We start from the raw sequence: 12,267 nt of genomic DNA, 5'->3' as shown, positions 1-12,267 counted from the left end.
ATTTGTATCTTTGGAGGAACTGAGAGGAGATACAGCCGGTGGAAAATAAATGATTTGTGCTTGGCTCCGGTGGGAAAACTCAAAACAAAGAGGAAGGGGGTTATCCATGCCATGTGCAGTGGAGATGCAAAGGGAAAGGTTATAAGCAGAGAGAGAGAGAAAAACCAAGTTTTATCCCAGCTGAAATCCATCAAAAGATATGTAAGTAGGCTTGTTTGCTCTTGAATCAATGTTTCTCAACCTTGGCAACTTTCAGATGGGTGGACTTCAACTTCCAGAATTCCCCAGCCAGCCATGGAGAAACGCTAGCCATAAACTGCACGTTTCACCCTGCCAAGGGTCCTTCCACAAACGCATAACAAGAATGCTGGTTTACAGGGCTGGGGTTACATTTTTCAGAAGCTTAGCATTCAACGCATGCACTTGTAAAATGAGATTCCTGCTAGCTCCAACAGCTTGTGGAAGCTCCAGGATCACTGGCGCATAGCCATACGTTGGCTTCCCCAACATGCTTAACCAGGCTGGTTACAAACCCAGCAGGTACCATCACTCTAAATGTTACACTTGACTCGTTTGAAACTTGGTGAGTGATAAACAATTCGATGTGTTGTGTGAAGCTAGGCTATTTGGTTACACCAGTGTTTCTCAACCTTGGCAACTCTAAGATGTGTGGACTTCAACTCCCAGAATTCCCCAACCAGCATGCTGGCTGGGGAATTCTGGGAGGTGAAGTCCACACATCGTAAAGTGGCCAAGGTTGGGAAACACTGCTTTAGCCCAACTGTTTTGCTTCTTTTTTAAACCCTGGGCAACCCGACCTGACATTCTGGCAACAAAAAGTCCCATTCAGATGTGTCCTCCTTGAACAGTTTTTGTCCTGTAACTTGGAACAGGAGGTCCATTGCGTGTTTTTACAAAAGGCGACCTTGCTGTCGTAGCATTCATAGCTGGAAACTCCTGAAGTTCTCCCCGTCTGAACTAAAGCAAGGAGCCCGTTTCTCCTCTCTCTCCTTGTGTTGTCCCCAGTTCAGCCAACGTAGAGAGCAAATGCCCAGAAAACTCAGCTCTGAAAATGCCTGGTGAATGACCACAACTGTATTTTGGCTCTTCCTGCTCTGCTGGAGCGCAAGGCGCCAGATGTGAACTGCTGAACTGGAGCCAACGCGAAGAACAGCTGTGGGCCATTTTTGCTCTGCAACGTTCAAACCCAATTAGGTCTAGGGCTTTTTGTTCCACAGGCTCTGTTTGAAGTCCAGGGTCAAGATCCATGGCAAGAAACAAGGGGAGGTGGGAATCCCTCCAGAAAAGTCTGAATTGCAGCTTGCAGAGCCAATACTGGCAGAGGGGCTTGTTTTCGCCTGCGTTTCATGTAAAAGTGTGTTACGGTCAGCTGGATAAACATCAGCAGCTGTTTGGTGCCGAACTCACAGGTGCGGTGACCTGTCTTGCCAAGAAGTGGATTTCAAAGTTAGAGCATCTATCTTTGCACCTCTGGAGTCTGCAGTCTGAAACTAAACGCCTCCATTTAACACCAAGGTGTAGAAGCCTTGACAAGGTAGACCAGTGCTTCTCAACCTTGGCAACTTGAAGATGGGTGGACTTTAACTCCCAGAATTCCCCAGCCAGCCATGCTGGCTGGGGAATTCTGGGAGTTGAAGTCCACCCATCTTCAAGTTGCCAAGGTTGAGAAACACTGGGATAGACGTTAGTCACGCTCCCTCCCTCGTGGCGTCGTGTACCCAAGATGCTTGGAAAAACCATTCCCAACCCATGGATTTGCCTGATAGGTTGGGGTGTTCTTTTCCAGCATTTCCAGCCAGGGGTTACAGTCCCAGCGCCAGATTGAGAAGGCCGCCTTGTGCAATTTCGTAATCACTTTGCATTTTAAATGGCAGTCAGTCAGCTTTTAAATGACGTAAGCCATTTCTCATCTGTAGCCAGGTGGAGAAATCTGGTATTCTAGCTATTGGAGGAGAAGAGGAAGAGAGACAGACAGACAGACAGTGTCCATTCAAAAGTGAGAAAATACCTGCTTCCTCTTCCTTCCTTCCTTCCTTCCTTCCTTCCTTCCTTCCTTCCTTCCTTCCTTCCTTCCTTCCTTCCTTCCTTCCTTTCCTCTTTCTCTTTCTCTCTTTCTCTCTCTTTCTCTCTTTTTCTTTCTTTCTTTCTTTCTTTCTTTCTTTCTTTCTTTCTTTCTCTATCTTTCTCTTTCTCTTACTCTTTCCTTCCTTCCTTCCTTCCTTCCTTCCTTCCTTCCGTCCTTCCTTCCTTCCTTCCTTCCTTCCTTCCTTCCTTTCCTCTTTCTCTCTCTCTTTTTCTCTCTTTCTCTCTTTCTCTTTCTTTCTTTCTTTCTCTATCTTTCTCTTTCTCTTTCCTTCCTTCCTTCCTTCCTTCCTTCCTTCCTTCCTTCCTTCCTTCCTTCCTTCCTTCCTTCCTTCCTTCCTTCCCCTCCCCTCCCCTCCCCTCCCTTCCCTTCCCTTCCCTCCTATTGTTGATATTACTTACTTCTCAAAAATCGTCACCCCCAAATACATGTCCCATCAATTAGCCTGTCAGGAATGAGTCCAGCTCCAGGTTGCAACATCTTGGCAATGTGATTGGGGGGTTGAAAGGAAGAAGGAGAGATGACAGGAAAGGGCCAGGCAACCCTACTACCATTTTCCATCTGATTGATTCACTTGGCCATAACCCTCCTCTGGGGGAGAAGAAGCTGAGAAGCTCTTGTGACAGATCCCGGTTGCAGAGAAACAGGGGAGGAAGAGGAATTGTTATGCAGGCTTCTTTCTCAAAACATCTCCCTGGTCTCAAGACCCCTCAGTTCTCCTCCAGACCAAGGAAAAAATAGTTCTATTCCTTTTGGGTCACCCCTCCACTGGCCACAGACCTCAGGCTTCTGAAAAGTAAAGCGTGGCCGACAGCTAGGGCCATCGCCTTGCCCTGGATCTCAGTCTAGACCAGTGATGGCGAACCTTTTCGGCTTGGCGTGTCAAAAATTCGGAAATTGCCTAACTTGACTCTGCCGGCGTGTCACACCCCCACCCAAACGAAAGAGAAACAATTCTTTATATATTCATTTATTTTAAAAAAATACAGTCCAATCACGTGCAGTCCCATGTATTATATAAAGAAACATTAAACAGTTGCAAAAATGAAATACGAGTAAAACTCAGTTTCTTCAGTAACTCAAGCAGGGAGAATAGTTGCTGTCAGGTGTGGGTGAATGCTGGCGTGTCACCCAAAACATCATGGCGTGTCGCCTTTGACACGCGTGTCACAGGTTCGCCATCACTGGTCTAGACAAAGAAGGTGTCCTTTGCCCTGCGAGTGGCCGATAGGAACACCCAGTCCCAGGGCCATAGGAAAAAAGACCGTTTTATTTCTAGAATCACATCCCCACCCTTCAGAGCTTTCCCACGGTGGCTTACACCAAGTATCCTTGTAAGTGATACGGTCCAGACAAATACATCGAATTGCAGACACGGCTTCCCACGGAAATTAGCAGGAAGGACACCGGATGGCAAGTTTCCTTCGCTCGTGTAAGCCCAAGAGCACACAAGTTGCACACATTTGGGCAACCGGCTTAACCAGCTTTGTTTGAGAATTCTGGGGAATTCTGGGAGTTGAAGTCCACATATCTGAAAGCCGCCAAGGTTGAGAAACCCTGGGTTAGTATATGCTTCACTCTCTTGTGCGAAGCCGGAAAACGTGTAAACTGAGCAACTGAGTGAAGCTACGCAATTGTTTTCAGGTCTTTTGGACTCGTGCACTGTAAGTGTATTCGTGCACCAGTTCCCACGCTTAGGAATGTCTCTTCACTGGTTAGGATCTCACTTTTGAAGGCAGGCTGGCTCCCAGGAGAGCCCTCATAAGACCCCAGGAGCCCCGGGGAGACCCACACCATCCATCTTTCTTCTCAATGCACCCAAACACATTATTATTTTTTCCTTCCATTGTTACTTTGTCCATTAGTGCCAATGGCCAGTGGAGGGAATGTGCAGAAGAACTCCAAATATTGAAATAATCCTGGGTTTATATGCCAAGAAAAGACCAATCTCCCTTGAAATGAACTTGAGTCCTGATGATTTCCATACTGTTTGGATGGCAACGGTAGGAAAGTAGTTGGCTGTGGCCTCATTTAGGCATTTTAAAAAAGTTTCAGTCTAGCCTACCACCCTGGGATCTCTCAATGGTCTCCTATCCAAGTACTAACTGGACTGAACTCCACTTAACTTTTTGAAGAACAGCCAAGGTCAGCCAAGTGCTGTCACCATGGTCTTCAGTGAAAGGTTTGGATCCGGTCACTTTAAAAAACTGATCCATACTCTTTTGCCCTCCTCTCACACATCCCCATGGCCGACATCCTCCGTATTCCCACTTCACAGATTAATCTTTTTATTACAGCCTTTTTTCAGTTCAGCTGATAGGTAGGCTTTAAGGCAGCAGACGATCTTCCAAGGAAATCTGAGTTTGAAACAGGGTGACTTCTTCTGCAAAATGACCCAGCCCCAATACTATTTTAAACTCACTTTTATTTTGCCAGCGACCATTTTCCTTTGACCTAATCCGTTCACGATTCTGGACTCAGAGTTTGCCAACTGGCACTGGGCCTTCTCCCAAGTGCTGGCCCCTCGTTTGGCTCAGAGAAATAATTGAATTACAGTCAGGTTTCTTTCCTGCTGTTCAACCTGAACGTTAAACAAACCAGATCAAGATAAAAGTAGGGAGAGGGGAAAGGAAATATTCCTGGGGCCTTCTGCTGGACTTGACTGCCTTGACCATCCCCCAGAAGTTCAGGGTTGCCATTTCGTTAACACAGCCAAAGGTTGCCCCCCTGTTGGGTTGATGGGAGACAAGCGAGACCCTCAAACTAACAATGATGATGATGATGGTGTATTAAACGTATGTGTCACTCAGCTCTCAGCAAAACTAAGGCAGTTGGATTCTCACACTCAGGGGGATGAGTAAGAGGCTATATTTGGGAGGTAAACTTGACAAGGGCATTCAAAAGTATCTCTAGAGTTTGGTGTGCGTCAGGCAGGTAGCAACGTTTTAAAAAACGTGATCAGAGGAGTAGCTGGTCTTAGGGTGAGGCCCCTGCATTCAGTCCCAAATGTACAAGAAATGTCCTGGTACAGCAGGGTTTCTCAACCTTGGCAACTTTAAGATGGGTGGATTTCAACTCCCAGAATTCCCCAGCCAGCCATGCCTTGTTTGACCGTGTATTGCAACTTGAGGATTAGGGCAAGAGGGCCTCTGAGCATGAGCTGACTGCCGCACCACGCCAGAGGTTTCTCCCTGGCAGAGGATATACCAATGGACCTGCAAGGAAAGGGGAGGTGACCCACCGGCTTCCCAGTAAGGCAGGCTGGGGAATTCTGGGAGTTGAAGTCCACCCATCTTAAAGTTGCCAAGGTTGAGAAACACCGTGTTATAGAGATGGGGTTCCCCCCAGGTTGCCCCCAAAAGCCTGCCCAGGACTGCAAACCGGAAGAAACTTCTTTGTTTATTTATTTATTTATTTGGAAGTTGATCAAAGCAAGCTTTTCCTTGAACATCTGAATGGGGGGGAGCCCAAGGGCTGCTTAGGGAGGGGAGCAGCCGAGGCAGAATAAAGGCAGGAGAAGATCTCATGAAAGGCGATCCCGTTCGTGGGATCATGTTGCTCCGGGCGTGCACACAAAGGCTCGCGCATAAAGTCAGCCGAAGTGCTTAGCCCAGTGTTGTCCAAACTTGGCCACTTTAAGATGAGTGGACTTCAACTCCCAGAATTCCCCAGCCAGCCTGGCTGGCTGGGGAATTCTGGGAGTTGAAGTCCACTCATCTTAAAGTGGCCAAGTTTGGACAACACTGGCTTAGGCGCAGAAAAGCCGGGGTGGTTTTGGACAGGCTCTCCAAGGCAAAGGGGCAGCCCCAGAAGGGAGGGGAGGGGGAAAGGGGGACGCGGGTTCCCTCCCTCCCTCCCTCTGCCCCCCGCCCGCCTCTCTCGCTTTGACGGGCACCAGGGCGGCCCAATGGAGAAGCAGAAGCTCTCCCGGCTCCGCTGGGAGAAGCGCGTCGTTGCGCTGTCGGTGTTTCGCTGCTCGGCGCGAGAAGGAAGAAGCGCCGCAGGGAAGGCTGCGGGATTGCAAGCGGTGCGGCGCGCGCCGCGTTTTGCAAAGCCTCGCCGGCCGTTTCCGTGGAGGGGCGTATGCATTTAATCCGAATTTGATCTCCTTCAGGCTCCGGCGTTTCTTGGTTTGAGCGTGCATTGCAACTGGAGGATTAAGGCAAGAGGGCCTCTGAGCATGGGCTGACTGCTGCACCGCGCCAGAGGTTCCTCCCTGGCAGAGGATATACCGAGGGAGCTGCAAGGAAAGGGGAGGCGACCCGGCGGCTTCCCACTTCGGCAGGAAGTAGGAAATGGTGCCGACAGCCAATATCGCTGCAATAATAAAATCAGACGGGCAAAGATATTACAGAGCCCGCATTTGCAGGTCTTTGAGAATAGCGATAGTCGATTAAAAGTAGAGCACCCTCCTCTAAAGAAAAGCCACATTTACGTAAAGTCAGTTTGCACCCAGAATGTGACTCTAGGCGTGACTCCGGTTTGGTCGCCAGGATCGCACGAAACGGAGTCCGACCTGGGCGGGGAGATGAGGAGGCTCATTTGCATCTATTGCAACCGTGATGCTTTGCGAGGAACGACCGCGGCTCCCCCGTGATTTTTGCTCCTTTTCTTGTCGTGCGGAAGGCCCGGTCCTGAAACCGGCGGGAACCTTGGAAAAGCTGTTCCTCTCGACCTGCTGACACGTGTTTCTGCTCGGTCTCTAGGGTCGCCCTAACCTACGTAGCAGTCGTTGCCGTAATGGTCGGCGTCGGTGAGATGCAGCGGTATACTCTGGTTTCTCTTCAGATCGTATAAATCTTTCGCCTTTTACTAAAGATTTCCGTGGAGAGGAACATTTATGAGTTTTGTACTAATTTTTTGAGGCCCTGCTCCGGTAGGGCTACATTTCTGGGTTTAAAAAATAGAAAAAAATACGGTTCTTATCTGCTTTGCACTGCTTAGCATGGTTGCCTACTAAACTGGCACGCTGCTCGTGGCAATTGTCACTTGTCTGTGGTGTGGTTGCTGGATGGGTGACAACAGGACTTTTGGGGGGGGTTGCTGTCTGGAATCGTTTGTGGGTTTTTATAGGTCTCCTAATAGCTGATCTAGCCGAATATGGAGCAATCAGGGAATTCCCCAGCGTTTTGGGAATTCCCTCGCATCCTTGCTTGGCTGGATTTCAAAGGGTTGGGGTTTCTCAGTGGAGCCTGTGGTTAATTCCATGCCTGTAAAGTTATCTTTCACTTAACGATCCTCGTGTCATCAGACGGCCAACCAACACTCGTGGACCTGCTCTGCTGATCTTCTACTTCAAGAATGACCAAAACAGAAACGAAGAATAGAAAATGGACTATATTGCAGGAACGAGTGAACTTTGATGGAAAGAAAAGGAAAGTTCATGTCTACTAGAATCATCATATTGATAAATGATTGGGATGCAAAAAGTGGAGAAATGAAAGAACATGGGGATTACATAATTCCCAATGCTTGCTTCAGGTTACTTAGGCATGAACTCGACACTCGGATATCACCCAATGGATAACCATTAAAACAAACAGACTATATTATAGGGAACAAAAGATGGAAAAGTGTAATTCAGACAGCCAGGATGTTGCAGATAGATTCTGAAATGGATTATTTTTTTAGGTACTCTTTTTCCTTTCTTTAAGCTTTAATCTTAAAAAATAATAGAAACCAAAACACAAAAGGGAGAAAAAACAAAGCCAAGCAAAGAGAAAAAAACCCCTTCTATATTACAATTATCAATAGTCACTAGTTTACTAATAAATACACTATTTCAAAATAATCAATGCATAATATAATTGTAAAGTATAATAAAAATCTCTGCCATAATAACACATATTACTGCATCCTTGGATTAGTCAAAAATATGGCCTTTTCCAAAACAGATAGATCAAACATTTCCAAAAGCCATTGATTAACATGTGGAACAATATCACTTTTCCAATTTCTCAGCATGATTCTTTTAGCCACCCCCCATGTTTGATACAACGATTCCTGATAAACAGATTCCAAAGCTTTGGTATATAGTTCAACATCACATTAGCATCTTTAACATTTAGAGATGTTCTTATATACATTAAGACAGGGGTGTCAAACTCAATTGAACAGGGGGCCAAAATCCAAAACACACTTTAGGTCGCGGGCCAAACAGGATAAACATTTATTGAACACACTAAAACTAAACTTTTAAAACTTTAAAACTTTTAAAACTTAACTTTTTTGAACATATGAATAAAAACAGACTGGAATATTATTCCGGAATAAATCAACTCAAACCTTAAATAACTTATATTTTGCTCTCCAAAATATATCCTGTCTAAATTATACAAGTTAGAAATAAAGTAAACATTAAAAGAACAAACATTCAAATTTCTTTACTCTTATGTCATTTTATATAAAAAATAAACTTAAATTTTAAATATCCCAAAAGATTTTGCTCTCCATAAAAATATATCCTGTTAAAATTATACAAATTCAAAATATGAACATGCTGCATAACAAAACCTGGAAATATAAATAAAATTTGTGCTTTTCAGCAATAACAAATCAAATCATTCAGTTGTCTTTGCTCTTATCTCATTTTATCAGAGCTGGACGCCTGGCATCTTTTTTTGGCAACAAGTTCGTTTATATTTGGTGTGAGGTTCTGTGTTGTGGAGATCCTCAGGATGGACTGCAGGTGCTCATAAGTGAGACGACTCCTGGGTGCTGTTTTGTTAGTCTTCATCACTGAGAAGAGCTTCTCACACAGATATGTGCTACCAAACATGCACAAGGTTCGAGCCGCATGTAGACGGAGCTGGGGCATTTCTGCGGGAATGGAGTGAATAAACTGTGCGGGCCATGCAGTGTCGTACTTTGCCTTCAGTGTGCCATTACACTGCAGCTCAATCAGCTCCATCTGAATCTGCACAGGTGCGGTTTCCACATCGACGGCAAATGGGTTGCGAAGCAACTCAAAATTCTTTTTTTGTTCATCAAAGTCACCAAAGCGCCGTGTGAACTCAGTGCACAGTGCGCTCAGTTTATCAGCAAAGTGCGTATTTGGGAACACTGTTGTGCCGACTTGGTTCAACATTACTTGGCAACAGGGAAAGTGGGTCGAGTTGCACTGGTGCATTTGTGTCTCCCATAAAAGCAGCTTCACTTGAAATGCCTTCACTGCGTCATACATGTCAGTGATCATGCGGTCACGTCCCTGGAGCTGGAGGTTTAAGGCGTTGAGATGAGCTGTTATGTCAACCAGAAATGCCAATTCGCATTTCCACTTTTCATCCCTAAAATGAGTGGAGTCTTTTCCTTTACTGTCCATGAACTGACAGATTTCGTTGCTGAGCTCAAAAACTCTGTTGAGAACTTCTCCCCGACTTAGCCAATGCACCTCTGTATGATAAGGAATGTCAGCAAACTCTGAATCTATCTCCCGCATAAAGGACTGAAATTGCCGGTGATTTAAACCTTTAGCTCGGATAAAGTTGACGGTTTGTGTTACAGGGCTCATTACATTGTCCATCTTCAGGACTTTGCCACATAGTGCTTCCTGGTGTATGATGCAGTGATATGCCGTTAACTCACCAGTACAGTTCTCCTCCTGCATCTTTACTCGCATCCTTCCCACTAGTCCACTTTTTTCACCACACATAGATGGTGCTCCATCAGTTGTAAGTGCAATAAGTTTGTCCCAGGGCAGTTTCATGTCGGTTATACTTTGACATACATTTTCAAAAATGTCTTTTCCAGTCGTTGTCCCGTGCATCGATTTAATGTCCATTATTTCCTCTGTAACGCGCAAATTGGAGTCCACTCCACGGATGAAGATGGCCAGCTGTGCAGTATCAGTCATGTCAGTACTTTCATCCACAGCAAGAGAGTATCCAATAAAGCCTTTGCTTCTGTCACTCAACTGTGTTCTTAAATCAGTGGCCATCTCACAAACTCGATCAGCAATCGTATTTCTACTCAGGCTTACATTTGCCAGCATCTGCTTTTTGTCTGGACATAAGACGTCAAACACCTTGATCATGCAGCTCTTCAGAAATTCTCCCTTGGTAAATGGCCTGGCTGATTTGGCGATCTCCTCTGCCACGATAAAACCTGCTTTCACAGCAGCTTCACTTTGTGATTTTGCACGGGTAAAAAACGTCTGCTGAAGTGTCAGATTCTTCTTTAACTCTTCTGCTTTCTGTATCTTCTGCTCTGCATTCAGGTCTTTCAGGTTATCCTGATGTTTTGTCTCATAGTGCCGTCTTAGATTAAATTCTTTAATTACAGCCACATTAGCTCCACAAATGAGACACAAGGGTTTACCGGCAATGTCAGTAAACATATACTCAGCCTCCCATCGGTTTTTAAAGGCTCTGTTTTCAGAATCAACTTTTCTCTTCGGCATCGTGAGGGCTAGCTTCGCAATCACTTTCAGCATCATAAGTTAGACTTGATTAACGCGGCAAGCGTTCGGCAAGGCAGCTGAAGCGCTGCATTATGGGATCTGTAGTTTATTGTGTTACCAGCGCTTCATATCGCCGGGCCATTAACAATAAAATATAAAATGATCTCGTGGGCCGGATATAATTACACGCCGGGCCGGATGTGGCCTGCAGGCCTTGAGTTTGACACATATGCATTAAGACAATATTCCAAGAAGATATCGGATGATCACATGACTATATCATATGGGTCAATGAGCCCTCAAATTTTTTACACCTGCAATATAGAAAATCTGATGTCCACCCTTTCAAATACATTTTGGGGGGAGACAATATACCCTAAATACATTTTTTGATTGATTGATTGATTATGTGCCACCAAATATTTTTCAACTCCTAGTGGCCACATAAATAGAGTTTTTGATGAATCAACTTTAATCTCAGATCTGTAGATACCATGTCGTCATTTTTAAGGACATGAATCCATTGATGGGGCTTTATCAGAGATTCTACTTCCTTAGTCCATGAAATATCCTGGAAATGTCCACTTTAAAAACATCCTTGAACTTTTGATAGAGATATATTATAGGTTTTACTTCTGTCATGGATTCCATCAAGAAAGAAACATCTCAGGTGCCTTTGGGGCAACCAAAATATCTGGCCCATATTGTTCTGGTAGAACATGCTTAAAGTGAAGATACCCCTCGAGAAATATCCTTAAAACAATCATTACATAGCAATTGTTTAACGTCATAATCCCAGCTTCTGCCCATACTTTCTAGTAGAACTTTTACACCAATCTTCAAAGTAAACATTTTCCAGAGTTCAGTATTCATGAATTTCGTTATCAAAACCCAATCTATATGGCCCAAAGATTTCTCACCCCCCGGAAATAAAAGAGCTTTTCTTCTATTTGCTGTTCCAAGCACTTGCCATGATCGCAAAGGAAACAAATAATAACTTTCTAGTATAGCCCATAAATACTCAGTGATGTTCTCATTCCAAATGTTGATGTAATATTAGCCCAATGATATAGTCCTACAGTGCTTGAAATGGCATTGTGAGGAACACCACTTTGCCATTTCCCTAAAATACATTCATTAAATATTGCGTTCTTCATCTTCGTGATGTTCTGTTATATAAGCATGCAAGGACTCACACACGAGAGAAATTTCAATTCATTGGGGGGTCAAGCCATGTGCTAAGTAGATGGCAATATACATTGAGCTAATGAAACGAAATGAGAGCTGATCCCAAACTCTCCGAATAATCTTCTAGCCACGTTGTCAGAGGACCAAATACTGACTGGTTTTGCGCACCCTGAAATCAGGTTTCAGAATTAATCCATTTTCTGCATTCTCAAAATGGTTGCGTACGCACAGCACAACATTGTCCAAGATGCTAAGTTTGGTTTATACTCGTTTCTTTGTTTTGGGGGCCTTTAGCAAGTTGTGCTATCTTCAGGGTTCATTGTATTGCACAAACTGACATTGGGTTCATTCAGGAATCAAGGGAAGTTTGGGTGAATACAGTTAATGCACCCACTTTCCAGTGGTGTTGTGGAAGGTGTATTTGTGAATAACCTCCCATGTTTATAAATGGCAGATTATTACTACTCATACTACTCATTTTTTTCCCATGCATCCTGTCCATTTTACTGATATCTCCATTGCATAATGCCAATGTCAAATGCCAAATACCGAAATTACCCTGGGACTGGGTTTTAAG

General features: G+C 44.7%; 1 protein-coding gene and 1 non-coding gene across 5 annotated transcripts in view; both read left to right on the top strand.

The window, feature by feature from the left end:
* Positions 1-12,267, top strand: part of LOC103051444 (peroxidasin homolog) — a 63,659-nt gene that overhangs the window by 1,873 nt on the left and 49,519 nt on the right. The window lies entirely within an intron of this gene.
* Positions 6,873-6,988, top strand: LOC112541702 (U5 spliceosomal RNA). The gene has a single exon (XR_003085671.1). It is a non-coding gene; the product is annotated as a U5 spliceosomal RNA (small nuclear RNA).

The sequence above is a fragment of the Python bivittatus genome, unplaced genomic scaffold, assembly GCF_059951505.1.
Source record: "Python bivittatus isolate LINGU-HERP-01145 unplaced genomic scaffold, Pbiv_v1 ctg000700_np1212, whole genome shotgun sequence".
In the NCBI taxonomy this organism is placed as follows: Eukaryota; Metazoa; Chordata; class Lepidosauria; order Squamata; family Pythonidae; genus Python; species Python bivittatus.
Note: the sequence above shows the minus strand (reverse complement) of the source record. Positions and strands in the feature narration are given on the sequence as shown.